At 46.1% G+C, this 23,341-nt stretch overlaps 2 pseudogenes; both read right to left on the reverse strand.

The window, feature by feature from the left end:
• On the reverse strand, nt 8,368-8,689 carry LOC100524722 (annotated as a pseudogene).
• On the reverse strand, nt 22,603-22,923 carry LOC106506969 (annotated as a pseudogene).

Raw genomic sequence — 23,341 nt, forward strand, 5'->3', positions numbered from 1 at the left:
TGCCAGCGACTAGCGTTCCTGGTCGAAAGGGCCAGGCCCAGGCCAGGTTCCCACCCTCATCCTCGCCCCCTCCCCGAGAGTTATTTAACTTGGACTTTTTGGCCAGGCGGCCAGCTCCTCTCGGAGGAGGGGGACTGGAGGATGAGAATGTGTCCTTTGCTCAGAAAAAAGCCTCCATTCAAACATAAACAAAGCTGCAAGACTCATATGCCAGGCACTGTGCTGGTCACTGGGCATACCCAGGGTAAAAATAAAAGGTTCATGCCTTCCAGAAGGGCACAGTTCAGTCGGATAAAGAGATAATTACAGTACAGACACAGATGAAGGAAGGGACAGAGAACCAGATTCTAGAACCCAGACATGAATATCTCAAAATAGAGATTCTGAGAGCCATATGTAGAGAAATAGGTTGAGGAAGAGGTTGAGAGGAACAGAGATGCCCAACAAGATCTCAGAGACAAGAATGTGGAGAGCCATTAAAAGACATCCTAGGAGGAGTTCTTGCTGTGGTGCAGCAGAAACGAATCCGACAAGGAACCATGAGGTTGCGGGTTTGATCCCTGGCCTTGCTCACTGGGTCGGGGATCCAGTGTTGTTGTGAGCTGTAGTGTGAGTTGCAGACGCATCTTGTTTCAATTCAGCTTTTGCTACCTCTTCTGTGTCTAACCTATTTTAAACCCCAAAGCTCAAATCATATATTTCAGATTGAACCTCAACCAGAGACTGTCATTTAAGATCCATTTGGTCATCCTGGGACATTTTTCAACTAGTATCCCAATTAGAATCTTGAGCTTACCTAATCTACCTAGTCTGACTTCTTTCTATATTTTTCCCCAAACCAAGGCCTTCAGACCATAAACCTTAGTCAACATTTTCAGCCTCATTCAGCTGTATGTTTCCTCTATCTGAACTATCTCCCTATGTGCTTTTCCATCCAGGAAGACCTCCCTCCGGGCCTCCCGGTTTTTGTTTTTGTTTTTTGTTTTTTGTTTTTTGTTTTTTTTGTCTTTTTGTCTATTCTAGGGCCACTCCCACAGCACATGGAGGTTCCCAGGCTAGGAGTCTAATCAGAGCTGTAGCTGCTGGCCTACGCCAGAGCCACAGCAACGAGGGATCCGGGCCGCGTCTGCCACCTACACCACAGCTCACAGCAACACCGGATCCTTAACCCACTAAGCAAGGCCCAGGGATCGAACCTGCAACCTCATGGTTCCTAGTCGGATTCGTTAACTACTGAGCCATGACGGGAACTCTGGGAACTCCCTAACTGTTGACAACCACCACACTCTTTTTTTTTTTTTTTTTTTGTCTTTTTAGGGCCACACCCACGGCATATGGAGGTTCCCAGGCTAGGGGTCGAATCAGAGCTGTAGCTGCTGGCCTACACCACAGCCACAGCAACTCGGGATCCAAGCCACATCTGTGACCTATACCACCGCTCATGACAACACCAGATCCTTAACCCACTGTTCAAGGCCAGGTATTGAACCTGCATCCTCATGGATGCTAGTCAGATTCGTTTCCGCTGAGCCACGATGGGAACTCCAACCACCACCACACTCATTGTTAATGCACCGTATTCACCAAAGAAATGATTTAGTACCAGATTCACAATCTTCCTGATGGCATGAAGTCCCCCCAGCAGTCTATACCACTCTTTGCTGAGCTAAGATGTCCAAGCCACAGAGGCCTCTTAGTGTCTATCTTTGAATTAGCTATTCCCTCTGCTTGAAATGATCTCCCTCTGACCTTTGCATAACTGTGTTTGTTGCTATTGTTGTTTGTTCAGCCATTCAGAACTGAGTTTAAATGTTACCTCCCCTCCTTGACCACTCAAATTGTAAGCCACCTAGTTACTATCCCATTGTGTTGGAGAAGGTCATCAAAAGGACCTGACCTCTGGTTGACCCCAGAGCTGGACCCAGGCATTGGGAAGTGCCTTACTCCCTCCCCTTGGAATACATGTTCCACCTACCATTTCCATAGGCAGAGATATTTCAAGGATACAGCCTTGAGTGTGTAAGATGTTGGGGGTTTGGGGGGGGGAGTTGGAGGGGGTTGGCCTTGCCCGTGGCATATGGAATTTCCCGAGCCAGGGACTGAACCTGAGCCACAACAATGACCTGAGCCACAGCAGTGACAATGCCAGGTCCTTAAACGGCTGAGCCACCAGGGAACTCCAAGAGAGTAAAGTGTTGTTGAAACTATCTGGACTAAATATTTGACTGAACACCGTTAAGACCTCTATATAAGCTTTTAAGATTCTGGAAGATGGGAATGGAGATATACTTGTCTTTCAGCCACCGAATATAAACCTTTTAAGTTACTTTGCAATTATATCTGCCACCTACCAATCTGGAGTGATTTGCCTCTTCAGTGTCTCCTTGCCCTCCGTGTTCAGGGGCCATTTTTTTTTTTTTTTGGTCTTTTTGCCATTTCTTGGGCCGCTCCTGCGGCATATGGCGGTTCCCAGGCTAAGGGTCAAATCGGAGCTGTAGCTGCCAGCCTACGCCAGAGCCACAGCAACGCGGGATCCAAGCTGCGTCTGCAACCTATACCACAGCTCACAGCAATGCCGGATCCTTAACCCACTGAGCAAGGCCAGGGATCAAACCCTCAACCTCATGGTTCCTAGTTGGATTCGTTAACCAATGAGCCACGATGGGAACTCCCAGGGGCCATTTTTGAACTAACATATTGTGTTCGACTTCTCTGCATAGCACTTACAGATTTGTTTGTTTGTTTGTTTGTTTGTTTTGGCTGTGCCCACAGCGACTGAACCCACACCACATCAGTGACAATGCTGGATCTTTAACTGCTGGGCCACCAGGGAACTCCATCATCTTTTTTTCCACACTTGGAACCAGGTGTGTTTTGGAATTCAGAATTTTTTCAATTTTAGAAAGGAAGACATATACCCTATATTACATAACTGGTTGATCACTTCTTCCTCCTAGAAACCACCCCTTGGTTTCCGTGACACCTCACTTTCCTGGTTCCTCCTACTTTCCTGTTTCTTCTTGGTCTCCGCCTTCAGTCCCTTTTCTGGGGAGCTCACGCATATCCTGGGTTCAATACTGCCCCTGTGCTGAGGATTTCACAATCTCCAGGCTCACCTTCTCCACTGAATTTCAGAATGAGATAGCCAATCATTTGCTGGTTCTCTACACCAGATGTCCCTCAAGCACCTCCAACACATGTCTAAATTAAACTCAATCATTGCCTCCAACATCTGCTCTTTCTCGGTTGGTAACAATACCATCTTCTTGGACACCCAAGATGAACCCTGGGACTTCATCTAATCAATTGCCAGATTGTGTTGATGTAACTCCTCTATACTTTTTTTTTGCCTTTTATTTTGGGGAGGGGCACACACTGACAGCATATGGAAGTTCCCAGGCTAAAGGTTGAATGGGGTCGAATGGGAGCTGTAGCTCCCGGCCTAGGTCACAGCCACATGGGATCCGAAAGTCTGCAACCTACACCAAAGCTCACAGGCAAGCCTGATCCTTTTTTTTTTTTTTTTTAAGGGCCCCACCAGGGCATAAGGAGGTTCCTAGGCTAGGGAGTCAAATTGGAGCTACAGCTGCTGGCCTAAGCCACAGCAATTCCAGATTTGAGCTGAGTCTGTGACCTACAACACAACTCACAACCAATGCCGCATTCCCAGTCCACTGAGCAATGCCAAGGATGGAAACCGCGTCCTCATGGGTCCTAGTCGGGTTCGTTACCGCTGAGCCACAAGGGAACTCTGCAAGCTGGATCCTTAACCAACACTGGATCCTTAACCAAGGCTGGGTCCTAAACCCACTCAGCAAAACCAGGGATGGAACCCTCTGCTTCATGGATACTAGTCTAGTTTGTTACCACTGAGCCATGATGGGAACTCCAGAATTACCTCATGGTTTGCACATCCACCCCAGCAGAAGAGCTAGAAAGCTGGGCTTAGTGAAGCCATTATAGGACCAGTTGGGTTGGTTGGGGGCGGGGCGGGGGGGCGGTGTTGCTTTATGGTGGGTTTTTTTGGATTTGCTCGTGTGTGGGTTTTTTGTTGTTGTTTGGGTTTTTTAATTTGTTTTGTTTGTTTGTTTGTATGGAAGGAGGTGAGGAGTGGGAAGGAAATGACAGTATTGTGTCGATATGGAGGTCAAGGGCCGCAAAGAGGACGGAAGCAAGGGAGGAAGTGGGGAAGGAAGGAGAAGGGATGTAGACAACCGGTGGGAAGGCAAGAAAGCTAGCCGGTAGGCAAGAAGCAGAAGAACCAGTAGCCCGCTTGCACCTAGTGACAGCCACCACCCCGCAGGAGGCGGGAGCTGGGAGGAGGAGGCTCCTGGCAATGGGGGCAGCACCATTCTCCTCCCTCTGGGTTCCTCACCACCCCTCATCCACTGGTTCTTTCGAGGCCTCCCAGGTCTCCAGCCCAGGGCTTAGACTAGGTTCTCCAACAACTCCCAAATCACCTCCACGCCCGCCCGAATTAGGAAAGACTTGGAACAGAATAAAGGGCTGTGAGGGAGATGAGTCGTGGGGGAGGAGGGGGCAGGGCCAGTGAACCCCCCCACCAGGGTGACCCAGCAATACCCAGAAGTGGCAGGCCCGCGGGCCATGGGCGCCATTCCGGGTGTGAGGCTTTAGAGGCAGTGTCTGTAATAAGCCTTGACTATGCACCCACTGAAGGGGGCTGGGTAGTCGTCTTCGTCTTTCTCAGATTCCTCAGCAGTGAAGGGGCAACACGAATACTCGCTTTATTTGTGTTATCCTATCAGGCATAAAATGTCAGTAGTAACTGTCGTGCTTAGTGCTTGTGCCCTCCACCCTAGGCCACTTGGGTGACATGTGAGACTGTCCCAGTGGCAGGGATGTGGGACACAGTGGGGGCACCCTCATCCGTCATCACAGGGAGCCCAAAGGTGTCTCAGGCCCTCAAAGAAGGGGCTCGACAGGAGGCAAGATCCCCTTTTATTTCTGCCACTCCCAGGTGGGGAAGAAAAGGCGCCTGCTTTGGAACCAGGCTGCATCCACTTTAAGCAAGTCAACAGATTCAATACGCTTGTTACTAATTCTTTTTCTTTATTTGACGGGTTGGTAGCTGAACCGAAGGATTCACACTAAGATCCCAATACGGGTCTGTCCTACAGTTTTGAGCGTGGGAAGACGAGAGCCAGGACGTGGAAGTAGGGCGGCAGGGGGGCGCAAAAACAGACAAGCTCAGGCTCACTGCACCACCCACTCGCCGTACCTTCCCTCGGGAACCGTGCTCAGCATCTGCGCATGCGCCCTCTGTTCCCCCAGGCCCATCCGGCAGGATCCAGCTGGCCTCCGCGGAGGTGCTGTCTGCGCGTGCGTGTGCAGCTCACCACGTGCTCCCGGTTGTGGGAGTCAGAGTCTTCCATGAAGCTGGCGGTGTGGTAAAGGGTTGTATGAGGCACGATCCATAGTGGGTGGCTCTTAGGGAATGTGGACAAGGCAGCGTGAGACAGCGACAGGTCACAGAGACAGGAGGAGTAGTGCAGCCGGCTGGGATGGTTTAGGCAGGCACAGAGACCTGGGAGGTAAACGGGAATTTGTGGTTGCTCTTTTCTCTGGAATTGCGGTATGTGGTCCCCTGAGGAGGCAGAAAACCAGAGGATGGAAGGGAGTGAGTGTGTTAAAACTGGAGGAAACCCCTCTGGATCCCCTCCTCACATCCCCATGCCGTAGACCAATCAGGTCTAGATCGCCCCCAGATCCCGCCCCAGAAGAAATGGTAAATTTAGACAGTAACCGTTTTGCACCGCACCCAGCGATCCAGTCAGTTCCAGGGGCTCACCCCCATACTCTGGGGGACCCTGAGCCTAAAAGGGGGTCCCAGGAATTTCCATCGTGGCTCAGTGGTAATGAACCCGGCTAGTAACCATGAGGATGTGGCGTTCAATCCCTGGTCTCGTTCAGTGGGTTGGGGATCTGGCATTGCCGTGGGCTGTGGTATAGGTCGCAGACCCTTGGAGCCCCCGTTGCTGTGGCTATGGTGTAGGCCGGCAGCTGTAGCTCCGATTTAACCCCTAGCCTGGGAACCTCCATATGCCACAGGTGCAGCCCTAAAAAATAAAATAAAATAGGAGTTCCTGTCATGGCTCAGTGGTTAATGAATCCAATTAGGAACCATGAGGTTGCGGGTTCCATCCCTCGCCTTGCTCAGTGGGTTAAGGATCCGGTGTTGCCGTGAGCTTCAGCTCTGATTAGACCCCTAGCCTGGGAACCTCCATATGCCGCAGATGCAGCCCTAGAAAGACAAAAAAAAAAAAAAAAAGGCACACCATGCACAAAAATAAACTCAAAATGGCTAAAAGACTTAAATATACGACAGGACACCATCAAACTCCTAGAAGAAAACATAGGCAAATAGAAATTAGAGCAAAAATAAACCCATGGGACCTCATCAAACTGAAAAGCTTTTGCACAGCAAAGGAAACCAAAAAGACAACTTTCAGAATGGGAGAAAATAGTTTCAAATGATGCAACCGACAAGGGCTTAATCTCTAGAATATATAAACAACTTATACAACCCAACAGCAAAAAAGCTAATCAATCAATGGAAAAATGGGCAAAAGACCTGAATAGACATTTCTCCAAGGAAGATATACAGATGGCCAGCAAACACATGAAAAAATGCTCAACATCGCTGATTATAAGAGAAAGGCAAATCAAAACTACCATGAGATACCACCTCCCACCAGTCAGAATGGCCATCATTAATAAGTCCACAAATAACAAGTGCTGGAGGGGCTGTGGAGAAAAGGGAACCCTCCTGCACTGCTGGTGGGAATGTAAACTGGTACAGCCACTATGGAGAACAGTTTGGAGATACCTTAGAAATGTATACATAGAACTTCCATATGACCCCACAATCCCACTCTTGGGCATATATCTGGACAAAACTCTATTTAAAAGAGACACATGCACCCGCATGTTCATTGCAGCACTATTCACAATAGCCAGGACATGGAAACAACCCAAATGTCCATCGACAGAAGATTGGATTCGGAAGAAGTGGTATATATACACAATGGAATACTACTCAGCCATAACAAAGAATGACATAATGCCATTTGCAGCAACATGGATGGAACTAGAGAATCTCATCCTGAGTGAAATGAGCCAGAAAGACAAAGACAAATACCATATGATATCACTTATAACTGGAATCTAATAACCAGCACAAATAAACATCTCCTCAGAAAAGAAAATCATGGACTTGGAGAAAAGACTTGTGGTTGCCTGATGGGAGCGGGAGGGAGTGGGAGGGATCGGGAGTTTGGGCTTATTAGACACAACCTAGAATAGATTTACAAGGAGATCCTGCTGAGTAGCATTAAGAACTTTGTCTAGATACTCATGTTGCAACAGAAGAAAGGGTGGGGAAAAAATGTAATTGTAATGTATGCATGTAAGGATAACTTGATCCCCTTGCTGTACAGTGGGAAAATTTTAAAAAATGGGGGGGGGTCCCTGGGGGCAAGGCGGGGTTGCAAGAACTGCTGTGGAGTCACCTCTGTGGCCTGTGAGAACCACTGCTTCCTGGTTGGCCACTGAGATTGAGGAAGACCCCAGACTTCAGACCACCAATCAGGTAGTGCAGGAGATGAGAAACAGCCCAATGGGAGACTGGGTTAATGACTCTGACCTCTGACCCCCAAGGTCCCTGTAAAGAATGGGAAGGGAGACTTTGGCTGCATCCAGCTGCAGGTGTGAAGTCACAGAGGCTCCACATACCTTAAAGCCTGATGCTTCTTATGAATGAGGATCCCTAGGCTCCAGTCATGCTGTTTAGCACGTATATGACAGTTCTGTTTTGAGTGTATTTACTGTTAGTTCTCACAACAACTCTATGAGATAGGAATTACAATCATCTGCAGTGTGCAGATAAAGTTGAGTGCTAAGAAGTTAAGCCACTTTCCAATGTCACGTAACTAGTAAGGAGTCAAATGGAACATTAAACTCTAGGCAGTCTAGCTCCGGAGTGTATAATCTTTTTTTTTTCCCCCTCTATTTGGCCACACCCTTGGCGTGTGGCAGTTCCCAGGCCAGGGGTGGAACCCAAGCCACAGCAGTGACCTGAGCTGCTCCAGTGACAGTGCCAGATCCTTAACCTGCTGAGCCACAAGGGAACTCCCAGAGTCTGTACTCTTTTTTTTTTTTTTTTTTTTTTTTGGCATGGCACTTTTCAGTTTATTGCATCTAGAAGTTACACTAGTCCAAGTTTAAAGCAGATCCCAAATGGTTACATTATACAAACTGTGAGGTTTTTAAACTTGTGACAAGGGACAGAAGGGAGATTCTACTCATTGCAAGGAAATCCTCACTTAAGCTTCAGCAAGCCAAAAGCACTTAAAACCCATTAACCTTCAGCTGGTTGTCCTTAACCAGTCCAGTCTCTACAAGGCACTGACATATGTTCTTGCACTGGTCACCGTGTAGCTGAATTACTTCTCCATATTCTGGGTGCTCAATTACAGTGCCATTGCAGGCAAATTTCTTCTTAAATGCCTTCACTAGTTTCTTTTTATCGTAATCATCAGCGATCCCTTGGACAGTAGCAAGGGTCTTCCTGCTGTTTCTCTGCCAGCTTTCTGCCAGCAGAAAGCAGATCATCACCCTTACTTGCATCAGCAAAGGGGCCGAAAGAGTGGAATTTCTGGATAGCAGACATACAATACGATTCCTTTTCCTTGGTGGAAACAGCCTGCTGAAGGCAACGGCAGGAGAAGGCGGGCAGTGGGGACGGGGCGTCAGGAAGCGAGGGGGCTCAAGGAGGAGGCTGCTGAGTCCTTGGCAGCAGCTCAGTGACTGGGGCCCATAGTCTGTACTCAAAAACGCAAGCTAGGAGTTCCCGTCGTGGCGCAGTGGTTAAGGAGTCCGACTAGGAACCATGAGATTGCGGGTTCGGTCCCTGGCCTTGCTCAGTGGGTTAAAGGATCCGGCGTTGCCATGAGCTATGGTTTAGGTTGCAGACACGGTTTGGATCCCACGTTGCTGTGGCTCTGGTGTAGGCCAGCAGCTACAGCTCCGATTTGACCCCTAGCCTGGGAACCTCCATATGCCATGGGAGCGGCCCTAGAAAAGGCAAAAAAACAAAACAAAAAAAAAAACCACAAGCTGTAGACTCTGGGTAAGGGACCAGATAAGAGAGACCCAGTGAGAGGTCGAGTTTGGAACATGTTTCCCGAGTATCTATTCTCACACTATCGTGTTTCTCTCACAGCATTTCAATCTTCCAAACAACCCTCTGAGGAAGGAATTTCTTGCAAGCCGGGGAGATGGAGACAGAGAGGTTCTGTGTCTTGTGCCAGGTTACACAGATAGAGATTGGACCAGGGTGATGAATCAACTTGACTCAGGTAACAAGTTAACCAAGACAAATGGTGAGACTAAAATTTGATCTCCTCTCTTCCAGTCTTGGAGTCTGTATGATTAGGCCACTCAAGGTGGCTGTTCTCTTGCTCTCTAAGCATCCCCAGCTTGACCAGTGCCAGCTGCACCTACATCCTAGTCACAAGACTGACCTTTCTACATACTTGCCCCAGCTAGTGATCATTCTTATGAAAGAGGCGGTGAGGGGCGTGCCTGTTAACTGATGGGCCAATCTGATGTCAGTTCCCCCTATAACTGGCAATCTCCCCTTCCCTCTTGGGAGTGAAGACCTGTTCAGTGCCCTCACTAACATAGGCTGCACTCAGTGGGGTGTCACTCCAGGACCTTGCTCCAGACATGTAAGATCCTCCCTATCCATTAAGCCATTGATGTATCTGTCACTGACTCTGGGCTCCTTCTTTGGCCTTGAAGCCGGGCAAACACAAGGCTTGTGTACCTGTGGAGTACTGCCCATTAGGGTCATTTTACTATTTACATTTTATCCAATGTTTATTTGCTCTTTCTGCAAATATTTGTTGTGCCAGTTGCTCTTGGAGTCACTTAGGGTTTATCAGTGAACAAAACAGATGTCAGTGAAGGTGGAAATTGATAAAGATCAACAGAACAGAGTTCCCGTTGTGCCTCAGCAGGTTAAGAATCCAACTAGTATCCATAAAGATGTGGGTTCAATCCCTGGCCTCGATCAGTGGGTTGGGATCTAGTGTTGCCCCAAGCTGTGGTGTAGGTCACAGATGTGGCTTGGATCCCAAGTTGATGTGGCTGTGGCATAGGCCAGCAGCTGCAGCTCTGATTCGACTCCTAGCTTGGGAACTTCCATATGCCAAGATGTGCCCTTAAAAAGAAGAGAAAAAAAAAGATCAACAAAACAAAATATTAGTTAAAGCAGTGAAAACAGATATTGTTCAGTAACTACTGACAGAAGGGGAAAGAGCTAAGCTCCATTCCAATTTGTCCAGAGGTGACTGGGTGTTTTAAAGGGAGAAGGAAGAGGTTCCCATTATGGCTCATCAGTAAATGTAAAAAAAGAAAGAAAAGAGGGAGGAAGAGCAAACAGAGGCTCAAGTAAAGTGAGGGAAGTGAAAAATTACAAAAAGCAAGTAAGAGGGTTGGTCAGTGTAAAAGCAATTGTTACCCCAAAACTGGGTTTACCGATTAGTGAGTGTTGAGCCAAAAGACACAACCAAGTCAAAAAGTGAGAAAGGAGTTCCCATTGTGGCACAATGGTTAACAAATCCGACTAGGAACCATGAGGTTGTGGGTTCGGTCCCTGCCCTTGCTCAGTGGGTTAAGGATTTGGCATTGCCACAAGCTGTGGTGTAGGTTGCAGAGGCGGCTCGGATCCCACATTGCTGTGGCTCTGGCGTAGGCCGGTGGCTACAGCTCCAATTCGACCCCTAGCCTGGGAACCTCCATATGCCGCGGGAGCGGCCCTAGAAAAGGCAAAAAGACAAAAAAGAAAAAAAAAAGTGAGAGAAAGAAGGATTTATTATTTGCAGCAAGTAAAGAGAACACTGAGTGTTGCCGAAACTCAGCCTCTGTCCACCAGCGCTGAATACAAACTTGGAGAGAGAGGGGGGCTTGAGCAGAGGAGAATTCAGCATAGGATTGGGGCAAAGGTCAAAAGAATCCAAGCTTTAGTTGAGGTCATGAGAGTTAGATAATGTCAGTATCATCATCCCTTAGAATCCAGATGATCTGGTGGTTGAAAGCTTGAGAGGGGTCTAAATTCTGCAGAACAGCTCAAGAAAATGCTTCAGGCTAATCTTTGTCCTTAACACAGAACCGGGGGTCTTTACAACTGATTTATTTTCTTTGCTATTATTACTTCTTTCACCTGATAACAGCCATTTGTTCTTTTGTTCCCTAAAGATCCTCATTACTGAGACCTGTTCAAGGGCACGCATTGTAGCCAGGCTTGGATCCCAAAATGGCTTAAGCTAAAATGTCTTCTCTTTCTCTCTCTCTCTCTCTTTTTTTTTTTTTTTTTTTTTGGTCTTTTTAGGGCTGCACTGGTGGCATATGGAAATTCCCAGGATGGTTGTCAAGTCCGAGCTGTAGCTGCCGGACTATGCCATAGCCACAGCCACAGCAACACCAGATCTGAGCCACGACTGTGACCTACACCACAGCTCACAGCAACGCCGGATCTTTAACCCACTGAGCAAGGCCAGGGATTGAACCCGTGTCCTAATGGATAACTAGTTGGATTCGTTACCACTGAGCCACATGGGAACACTTTTTTTAAAAAAAATTATAGTTGATTTACAATGTTGTGTTAGTTTCTTGTGTACAGCAAATTGATTTGTATATTCTTTTTCATACTCTTCCATTATGACTTATTACAGATATTGAATATGGTTCCCTGTGCTATACAGTAGGATCATGTTTATTTTATATATAGTAGTTTGTATCTGCTAATTCCAAATTCCTAATTTGTCCCTCCCCCACCCCCTTTCTCCTTTGGCAACCATAAGTTTCTTTTCTATGTCTGGGAGTCTTTTTCTGTTTCATAAATAAGTTCATTTGTGGAGTTCCTGTCATGACTCAGCGGGTTAAGAACCCGACATAGTGTCCATGAGAATGTGGGTTCGATCCCTGGCCTTGCTCAGTGGGTTAAGGATTTGGCATTGCCATAAGCTGTGGTGGAGGTTGTAGATACAGCTTGGATCCTGCATTGCTGTGGCTGTGGTGTAGACTGGCAGCTGCAGCTCTGATTCAACCCCTAGACTGAGACCTTCCCTATACCACAAGTGTGGACCTAAAAAGAAAAAAAAAAGTTCATTTGTGTCATATTTTAGATTTCACATATAAGTGATATATGATATTTGTCTTTCTCTGACTTATTTCACTTAATATGATAATCTCTAGGTCCATCCATGTTGCTGCGATGGTATTATTTCATTCTTTTTTTATGGCTAAGTAGTAGCCTATTGTATATATGTACCACATCTTCTTTATCTACTCCTCTGTCGATGGACATTTAGGTTGTTTCTACATCTTGGCTATTGTAAATAGTGCTTCAATGAACATTGGGGTGTGTGTATCTTTTTGAATTAGAGTTTTATCCAGATATATGCCCAGGAGTAGGATTGCAGGACAATAGGGAAACTCTATTTTTAGGATTTTTTTGTTTGTCTTTTTTTTTTTTTTTCTTTTTTTGCTTTTTAGGGCCGCACCTGTGGCACATGGAAGTTCCCAAGCTAGGGGTCTTATCAGAGCTGCAACTGCAGGCCTATGCCACAGCCATGATAACACCAGACCTGAGCTGCATCCATGACCTATGCCCCAGCTTGTGGCAACACTGGATCCTTAACCGGCTGAGCAGGGCCAGGGATAGAACCTGAATCCTCATGGATACTAGTCAGGTTTGTTACCACTGAGCCACAATGGGAACTCTTATTTTTAGTTTTTTAAGGAAACTCCATACTGTTTTCCACAGTGGCTGCACCAGTTTACATTCCCACCAACAGTGTAGGAGGGTTCCCTTTTCTCTACACCCTCCTCATTTGTTAGGTATAGGCTTTTTTACTGATGACCATTTGACCAGTGTGATAAAGTGGCTTCTCTTTGTCAAAAAGCTGGGAGTTCCTGTCGTGGCTCAGAGGAAACGAATCTGACTAGTATCCATGAGGACGCAGGTTCAATCCCTGGCCTTGCTCGGTGGGTTAAGGATCTGGCGTTGCCATGAGCTGTGGTGTAGGTCGAAGATACAGCTCAGATCTGGCATTGCTGTGGCTGTTGTGTAGGCCAGCGGCTACAGCTCCAATTCAACCTCTAGCCTGGAAACCTCCATATGCCGAGTAGCAGCCCTAAAAAGACAAAAAACAAAAGCAATCTGTATCTGGTTCTTTTTCTCTGGGGACCCCCCCCCACCCTATCAGATTACAGTTTTGCCAGCTGTATCTGCTAGCTGGCAATTATCTAAGTTAGGATTATTCTGTCCTCTCACAGTTACTGGGAGTCTAAGGCCCTATCCTCCATTTCAAAGGAATGGCTCTTAGGTCCTTAAGAAAGATGTTGTGAATCTAGGAGATACATGTACATCTCAAAGAGATGGAGGAATTCACAACTGTAAGCCCCTTTTAGTAAAAGAAAGGGAGGTCAGGAGCCTATCATCAAATATTGGCTAGAACAAATGGTAGCTTCTTTTGACAGCCCTGAGCTTTTTCAGACAAGAACTCAAAAGGGGGCTGAGTCATAGCAGGCACCCAGCCTTGGGCTGTCAGAAGTTAGGCTAGGAGTTCCCATTGTGGCTCAGTGGTTAAGGAATATGACTAGGAACCATGAGGTTGCGGGTTTGATCCCTGGCCTTGCTCAGTGGGTTAAGGATCTGGCGTTGCCTTGAGCTATGGTGTAGGTCGCAGACGCGGCTGGGATCTGGCATAGGCCTGCGGCCGCAGCTCTAATTAAACCCCTGGCCTGGGAACCTCCATATGCCGTGGGTGGGAAGCAGCCCTAGAAAAGACAAAAAAAATAAATAAAAAATAAAAAAATGAAGTCAGGCTAACGTTTGGTCAAGTAGGGTAGGGTGCTGTTTGGATGGAGTGTTTCCTGTTGAGAGTTTTTGCAGTTTTCAAGGGAGGTAGAATCAACAATAAACATGCAAATAAGACTCTCAGGGATAGTGATGGTATTGAAGACCTGGGAGACTTGGAGAAGGGGTTGACCATACTGGTGAACTGAGAACCCAGATATGCAAAGGTCTGGGAAGGAAAGCAGTGTGGGGGGGAGGAGAGAAGAACAAGTGAAAAGCCCTGAGGCAGTTCCAGGCTTATCTCTGCCAGGGCCAGAGTGCAGGTAACACACAGTGAAAGCAGTGTCATGAGGGCAGGGAAGAATGGGGCAATTGAAGTTTGAGGTCTTGGGTAGAGTCAGGGGCCAAGTCACAAGTACTTATTATGTGCCAGCAGTACCGCCCCATAAAGTCATGCAAGTTTTCACTGTACAGGAGGACACCTTGTGCTGAGAGGGGGAGGATGGATGGGGGAATCTTAAAGTCAATAGTTCTTAGGAAGCTCACCCAGCCATGTAGTGTATCCTGGTGTGGGGCTGCAGCAGCCAGGAGAGAGGAAGGCCTCCTTCCTTCCTTCCTTCCTTCCTTCCTTCCTTCCTTCCTTCCTTCCTTCTTTCTTTCTTTCTTTCTTTCTTTCTTTCTTTCTTTCTTTCTTTCTTTCTTTCTTTCTTTCCTTCCTTCCTCCTTCCTTCCTCCCTTCCTCCCTCCCTCCTTTCCTTCCTTCCTGCTTTCTCTTTCTTTCTTTCTTTCTTTCTTTCTTTCTTTCTTTCTTTCTTTCTTTCTTTCTTTCTTTCTTTCTTTCTGGCTTTTTAGGGTCACACCCACAACATATGGAAGTTCCCAGGCTAGGGGTTGAATCTGAGCTGCAGCTGCCGAAGATCCTTAACCCACTGAGCAAGGCCATGGATCAAACCTGCAACCTCATGGTTCTGCCAACCTCCCAGGAGCCCTCACACTGGAATCTATCTTGGCTAAAAGATGTGCATGCACGTCTGGGAGGGCCCTGAGTCAGACCAAATATGGGTGCAAAGCCAGACAAAACAAGATGATTGGCCAGAGCGAACCTGGAAAATTGCCCCCATATAAATGATTTAAACTACCCCAAAAGTGCATGACTCCCTCTGAGTTCACTTCTGCACCTTTCCACATATACTTTTCTTCTAATAAATTCTATCCATTTCACAAGATTTCTGTCTCTTTGCTGAATTCTTTCTTCAAGAAAGACAAGAGTCAGGGCCCTGTTTCTAGGCAGTAGTCCCTGGTGGTCTAGTGGCCAGGATTCAGCACTTAGTACCACGAAACAGGTTCAATTCCTGGTCAGGAATGTAAGATGCTGCCACACAGTGCCACACAGTGCACCTACCCCAGATCAAAAGTGCTAGCAAGTGAGATGTGGCTTTTGTGCCAGGCACTGAGCTACTAGTTGCCAGAGTAGAAGATCAGTTCTGAAATTATTGAAGAAGTTGACATCATGCACAATGATTTTGCTGCCTTATTACAGAGCCCTTAGTGGCCACATAGTGGGTGTGTTCAAGCCTGCCATGGAGAAACTGCAGAGACAACTGAACTAGGGGGAAGATGATAATCTGGGTACCCACTGACACTTGAGTGCGACTTCATCCGGGTGAAGGAACCCCTCTTCTTCCTCCTCCTGCAACCTCTCCCCTCTCTCACTTCAGGCTCTTCCTGGGCCTCTCTCCCCCATTCCTTCTGTTTCCTTCAAGGGAACACTTATTGAGAATTCATAATTTGGCATAGTATGTGCAAAAATGTCCTCAGTGACACCTCCAAAATCAGGTAGAGGAAACAGATGAGTTTAAAATAAAACTTATTGTTATTGATTCATACACCTCTGTTTTACAAAAAGGTTTTGAAGAAGCTCTCAGTTCTAAGATTTATCATTTCCTGACACTATACCAGGGTGGACAATAGAACTAAGTTAGGGCAAGATGATAAAAATCCCTTTTATTTATTTTGCTTTAAAAATATTTATATCCTCCTGTTACATAGTTATTGTCTTCCTTTCAAGAAAAGTAGAGAATAATATAAAACGCCCCCAGTTTAACCAGACCTTCACATTTTATTATAGTTACTTCAGATTTGGTTTTTTTAAAAGAGAGCATTAGGAGTTGCTGTCATGGCTCAGTGGGTTAAGAACCCAACTAATATCCATGAGGATGTGGGTCCATCCCAGGCCTTGCCCAGTGGGTTGAGAATCTGGTGTTGCTGTGAGCTGTGCTGTAGTTTTTACAGATGCCGCTCAGATCTGGTGTTGCCAAGGCTGTGGCATAGGCCTCAGCTGCAGCTCCGATTCAGCCCCTAGCCTGGGAACTTCCATAAGCTGTGGATACAGCCATAAAAAGACAAAAAAAAAAAAAAAAAAAAAAGAGAGAGAGAGAGAGAGCATTAACAATACAGTTGAACCCCCCCCCAACATTGTCTTCCTCCTCCAGTGACCACTATCCTAAATTTAGAGTTTTCACACCTATGTAGGTTTCATTCTTCAACTTTATATGAATGTATCCATAACTATTTCATTTTTTTTTCTTTTTAGGTCCACACTTGCATCATGTGGAAGTTCCCAGGCTAGGAGTCGAATTGGAGCTACAGCTGCCAACCTACGCCACAGCCACAGCGACTTGGGATCCGAGCCGTGTCTGCAACCTACTTCACAGCTCACGGGAACGCCGGATCCTTAACCCACTGAGTGAGGCCAGGGATCGAACCCGCATCCTCATGGATCCTAGTCGGGTTTGTTAACCACTGAGCCATGAAGGGAACTCCCATAACTATTTCATGTTATTTTGCAAACATGATATAGTCTTTTTGTTTGTTTGTTTGTCTTTTTAGGGCCACACCCATGGCATATGGAGGTTCTCAGGCTAGGGGTCTAATCGGAGCTGTAGCTGCCGTCCTACACCACAGCCACAGCAATGCCAGATCTGAGCCATGTCTGCGACCTACACCACAGCTCACGGCAACGCCAGATCCTTAACCCACTGAGAGAGGCCAGGGATTGAACCTGCGTCCTCATGGATACTAGTCAGATTCGTTTCCGCTGAGCCACGATGGGAACTCCTAACATGATATAATCTTGTTTTGCATGAGTGGTAGTAAAACCGTATGTCCTCTATGCTGGTCATGCAGCTCTCATGATTCCCTATATTTCCGCAGTGCTCTCCAGTACCCAGAGGACATTAGGGTCCATTATTTGTGTGTTCCTCACATAAGCTTCTTTAGAAGACAGAACAAGTGTTATGATTCCCCATTCAACTCAAGAGGAAATGAAGATCCAGTGAAGGGAAGCGACATGACCACAAAGGAGCAGAGGCCCAGGCTCACTGCAGGCTTTCCCAGCTGTGTGGTTTCCATTACTCAATTGCCAGGTAGGTCAGATCATCAAGATGCTAAATTTGGAGTTGTAGGTCCATGAGCTGTAGGTCATAGACTCGGCTCGCATCCCGAGTTGCTGTGGCTCTGGCGTAGGCTGGCAGCTGTAGCTCCGATTAGACCCCTAGCCTGGGAACCTCCATATGCCCTGGATGCAGCCCTAAAAAGACCAAAAAAAAAAAAAAAGAAAAAGATAAGAAAAGACAGTGATAAGCGTGAATGACTGGAGAACATGCCAGTGGGAGGGAGAGGAGAGGAGCGTGGAGATAAGATTAGGAAGGAAGGGTAGACACGGGGGAGGAGAAAATAAAAGGGCAGGAGAAAAAAAAGGGCAGAGCCAGTGTTAGGAGTTGTGTGGCTTTAAATGACTCTCGACCTTGACCGATAAAATTAGGATCGCCTGAGGCACTTCAGGAAACACTGCTACCCAGGACCCACACCCAGAGATTCTAAAGTAACTGGCCTGGGCCTGCCGGGTGTCCTGAGCAGCAGGCTGTTGAAAAGCTCCCCAGCGGATTTTTGAATGTAGAGCCTAGGTGAGGACCATTGAGTAAGCAAAGCAATTTGTCAGGCAGTGAATTGGTTGAGGGGGTGGTACTCAAAGGCTGGCTTGTTAACCTTAATAAGATCTTAGCCCTCAAAGCCTACTTGATAATACAATGTAAATAAGGTATTGAGATCTTAGCCCTAGATTCTTTGGACAGAAATCCGCTAAAATTAAAGAGGTGATAATCCAGTTTCCTCAGTGCTGTTCATACTAGTCTTAGACTGTTTTGTTCAGTTATCAGGGCTTTAGCTTGAAGGGCAGACCAGCAATTTTCAGAATGAATACCAGTAAACCCCCACAGAGTAATAGAATTCATCAAACATTCTCTAAGTACTTCCTTTGTGCAGGGTCTGTGCTGTAGAGAAGTAAAGAGATGGAAAAATCACAATCCTTCTCCTCCAGAAGCTCAGACTAATGAGTAACCAAGAAAAATGCATTTTTTTTCAAGAGCCGCACCCGAGGAATGTGGAAGTTCCCAAGCTCGGGGTCCAATCAGAGCTGCAGCTGCCAGCCACCCCCAGAGCCATAGCCATAGCCACGCCAGATCTTTTAACTTACTGAGCAAGGCCAGAGATCGAACCCACATCCTCATGGGTACTAGTTGGGTTTGTTACGGCTGAGCCACGATGGGAACTCCCAAAACAACACAGTGTGCTAGGTGTCAGAAATAAGTAAGACTTGTGTTTGCCAGGGGGGAGGGGGGAGAGAGGGGGGCTGCTGGGGATTTTGGGGTGGGTAGATGCAGACTATTACAGACTTACATTTAGAACGGGTGGATGATGGTATCCTGATGTACAGAGCAGGGAACTGTATCTAGCCTCTTGGGTAAGAACCTGATGGAAAATGGAAGACAAAAAAAAAAAAAAAAAAAAAAAAGTCCAAAGCTAGAGGGAACAGAGGGCAGAGAATACCTAACTCTACCTCAGACAGACTAGCAGAGGGGCTCAGAGTGGCCTTCACAGGAGTGCTTCATGAGCTGGGTCTTAAAGGATGAGTAGGAGTTGGTTAAGGTTATTGTTGAGGCTGGGGTTGGGTTCTTTTTTTGGTCTCTTGTCTTTTTAGGGCCGCATCCGCGGCATATGGAGGTTCCCAGGCTAAGGGTGGAATCGGAGCTATAGCTGCCGGCCTATGCCAGAGCCACAGCAACTCGGGATCCGTGCTGCGTCTGCGACCTACACCACAGCTCACAGCAACACCAGATCCTTAATCCACCAAGCAAGGCCAGGGATTGAACCCACAACCTCATGGATACTAGTCGGGTTTGTTAACCACTGAGCCACGATGAGAACTCCACTAGTCAGGTTCTTAACCTGCTGAACCACAATGGGAGTGCCCCGTCAATTTTAAAAATAAGTCTTTTAGGAGTTCCCTTGTAGCACAGCAGGTTAAGGATCTGGTGTTGTCACTGCAGTGGCCTGGGTCGCTGCTGTGGCACATGTTTGATGATCCCTGGCCTGGGAATTTCCACATGTCACAGGCATGGCCAAAAAAAAAAAGTCTTCTAACAACCAAATCTTAATTATTAATTTTTTATACTTTTGTTTTCTATGTGTTTATTTTCTCTACTTCCTTTGTTTCCTTTTTGCTACTACCTTGGGTTTTATCTACTCCTCTTTTTCTACTTACTTAAGATGAAATCTGAGTTTATTGAATTTCAGGCTTTTCTTCTCCCAACACATGCACTCAGGATTATAAAAGTTACTGTAAGGACTGCTTTAGTTGTACCCTTCTAGTTTTGATATATTTTATGCTCATTATCATTCAGTTTTTTAATTTCTAATTTGATTTCTGCATTGACCCTTCTGTTATTTAGTACTACTTAATTTTCCTAGCAGTTCTGGATTTTCTAGTTATAATGTTATTTATGATGTCACATTCTTCTTCTATAATCAGAGGATATATTCTGAATTATTTCAATACTTTGAAATTTATTAAGCTTACTCTATAGCTCTGGGTATGGTTAATTTTGATAAATATTGTATATGCATCTCAAAAAAAGTTTATTCTGTTGTCATTGGCTATAGCATTCTATAGTAGGTCAATTATTAATAGTTTTCAGATCTTTTATGTCCTTCCAGATTTATGGAGTGGGACAGGAGATGTTTGGGTCTAAGTTCTTTTTTTTTTTTTTTTGTCTTTTGTCTTTTTTTTTTTTTGTTGTTGTTGTTGTTGTTGCTATTTCTTGGGCCGCTCCCGCAGCATATGGAGGTTCCCAGGCAGGGGTTGAATCAGAGCTGTAGCCACCGGCCTACGCCAGAGCCACAGCAACGTGGGATCCGAGCCGCGTCTGCAACCTACACCACAGCTCACGGCAACGCCAGATCGTTAACCCACTGAGCAAGGGCAGGGACCGAACCCGCAACCTCATGGTTCCTAGTCGGATTCGTTCACCACTGCGCCACGACGGGAACTCCCTAAGTTCTTATTTTTTTTTATTGAGGTACAGTTGATACAGAATATTATATGTTTCATGTGTACAATATAGTTATTCAGATTTTTTTTTTTTTTTTGCTTTTTAGGGCCGCACTTGTGGCATATGGAAGTCCCCAGGCTAGGGGTCAAATTGGAGCTGCAGCTGTCAGCCTACACCACAGCTCACAGCAATGCCAGAAGCTTAACCCACTGAGTGAGGTGAGGGATCGAATCTGCATCCTCATGGATACTACTAGTCGGGCTTGTTACTGCTGAGCCACCATGGGAACTCCCATGATTCAGAATTTTTAAAGGTTATACTCCATTTATAGTTATTATAAAATATTGGGGAGTTCCTGCTGTGGCACAATGGGATCGTTGGTGTCTCTGCAGTGGCAGGGATGCAGGTTTGATCCCTGGACAGGCACATTGGGTTAAGGAGCTGGTGTTGGTGCAACTGTGGCATAGGTTGCAACTTTAGCTTGGATTCTATCCCTGGCCTGGGAACTCCATATGCCGAATGGCAGCCAAAGAAGAAAAAAAATATTGGATGTATTTCCTGTGTTCTACAATATGTCCTTGTAGCTTACTTATTTTATACATAGTAATTTGTACTTCTTAATTCCCTACCTCTCTGTTGCCCATCCTCTCTCACCACTAGTAACCACTAGTTTGTTCTCTATATCTGTAAGTCTGTTTCTTTTTTGTTATATTCACTGTCATTGTTGTTGTTGTTGTTTGTCTTTTTTTGTCTTTCTAGGGCTGCACCCATGGCATATGGAGGTTCCCAGGCTAGGGGTCCAACTGGAGCTATAGCCACCTGCCTATGCCACAGCCACAGCAACGCCAGATCCAAGCCGCGTCTGTGACCTACACCACAGCTCACGGCAATGCTGGATCCTTAACCCAGTGAGTGAGGCCAGGGATTGAACCTGCGCCCTCATGGATGCTAGTCAGGTTCATTAACCGCTGAGCCATGATGGGAACTCCCAATATACTCACTGTTTTGTTTAGATTCTACTATAAGTGAAATCATGTAGTATTTATCTTTCTCTGTCTGACTTATTTCACTTAGCTTAAGTATATGTTGTTGCAAATGGCAGAATTTCATTCTTTTTTGTGGCTGAGTAGTATTCCTGTGTGTGTGTGTGTGTGTGTGTGTGTGTGTGTATTCTTTATCCATTCATCTATTGATGGAAACAGGTTGCTTCATATCTTGGCTATTGTAAATAATGCTGCTATGAACATTGGGGTGCTAGTTTTCTAACTAGTGTGTTTTTTTGTGGGGGGGGTTGATAAATTCCTAAGAGTGCAATTTCTGGGTCATATGGTAATTCTTTTTTTTTTTTTTTTTTTTTGCTTTTTAGGACCACACCAGCAGCACATGGAGGTTCCCAGGCTAGGGGTCTAATCAAAGCTACAGCTGCCGGCCTACACCACAGCTCACGGCAACACCAGATCCTTAACCCACTGATCGAGGTCAGGGATTGAACCCGCAACTTCACGGTTCCTAATCGGATTCATTTCCACTGTGCCATGACAGGAATTCTGATAATTCTATTTTTATTTTTATTGTTAGCCCATAATCAAAACTTTAGGGAGTTCCCTTTGTGGCTCAGTGGTTAATGAACCCAACTAGGATGCATGAGAATGTGGGTTCAATCCCTGGCCTTGCTCAGTGGGTTAAGGATCTGGTGTTGCCGTGAGCTATGATGTAGGTTGCAGATGTGGCTTGGATCCCAAGTTGCTGTGGTTGTGGTGTAGGCCAGTAGCTGTAGCTCCAATTCAGCCCTTAGCCTGGGAACTTCCATATGCCACAGGTGTGGCCCTAAAAAGACAAACAAACAAACAAAAAACTTTACTGAAAAACTGAGGGAGTTCCCGTTGTGGCGCAGTGGTTAACGAATCCGACTAGGAACCATGAGGTTGCGGGTTCGGTCCCTGCCCTTGCTCAGTGGGTTAACGATCTGGCGTTGCCGTGAGCTGTGGTGTAGGTTGCAGACGTGGCTCGGATCCTGCATTGCTGTGGCTCTGGCATAGGCCAGCGGCTACAGCTCCAATTCAACCCCTAGCCTGGGAACCTCCATGTGCTGCGGGTGCGGCCCAAGAAATAGCAACAACAGCAACAACAACAACAACAACAACAACAAAAAGAAAGACAAAAGACAAAAAAAAAAAAAGAAAGAAAAACTGACACCAAAATAGAGTTCTATTGTCTGTCTACCTTACAAAATTAAACATAATTACATTATCTTGGTAGATTAACTAGATTTACTGAACTGATAAGGCTCTCTGCAATAGAACAAAATTCAAGAAGTTGTGTGTGTCCTTAGTGTTGCTTTCTTCTAAATGGACATCATTCTGTGAGTCTGGCCTTCCCTCCTGTTGGCTGGCACAACACTGTTCAACAGCCTACACAAAGCACCACTGTCTGAGCATGGCTGAGAACCATGGTAATCTTGTAGCAACCTGGACATTTTACATCCATAAAGTAAGAATTTGGACTTTGAACCAGCAATTTCTTTTTACATTTTTTTCTTCTCCTTTTCCAAGGAAGGATGCAGTAAATCTCTGTCCAAAGGCATGTTGATCCTTTTGCAAGCACAGCCCTTCCAGATCTCTACTGCAACACCCCTAGCAAGCACCACGTGACCTGGAACTCAGTGTGAACCAGTAATTCTATTTTTAGTTTTTTGGAGAAACCTCCATACTGTTTTCCACAGTGGCTGCACCAATTTATAGTCCCACCAAGAGTATACAAGTATTCCCTTTTCTACACATCCTTAGCAACATTTGTTATTTGTGGTCTTTTTTTTTTTTTTTTTTTTTTTTTGTCTTTTAAGGCCATACCTTCAGCATATGGATGTTCCCAGGCCAGGGGTCCAATCAGAACTGGAGCTGCCAGCCACAGCCACAGCCAACCAGGATCTGAGCCGAGTCTGCAACCTCCACCAGAGCTCATGGCAACACTGGATCCTTAACCCACTGAGTGAGGCCAGGGATCAAACCTGCGTCCTCATAGATACTAGTCGGGTTCGTTACTGCTGAGCCACGACAGAAACTCCTAA

This window comes from Sus scrofa, chromosome X, assembly GCF_000003025.6.
Source record: "Sus scrofa isolate TJ Tabasco breed Duroc chromosome X, Sscrofa11.1, whole genome shotgun sequence".
NCBI lineage: Eukaryota > Metazoa > Chordata > Mammalia > Artiodactyla > Suidae > Sus > Sus scrofa.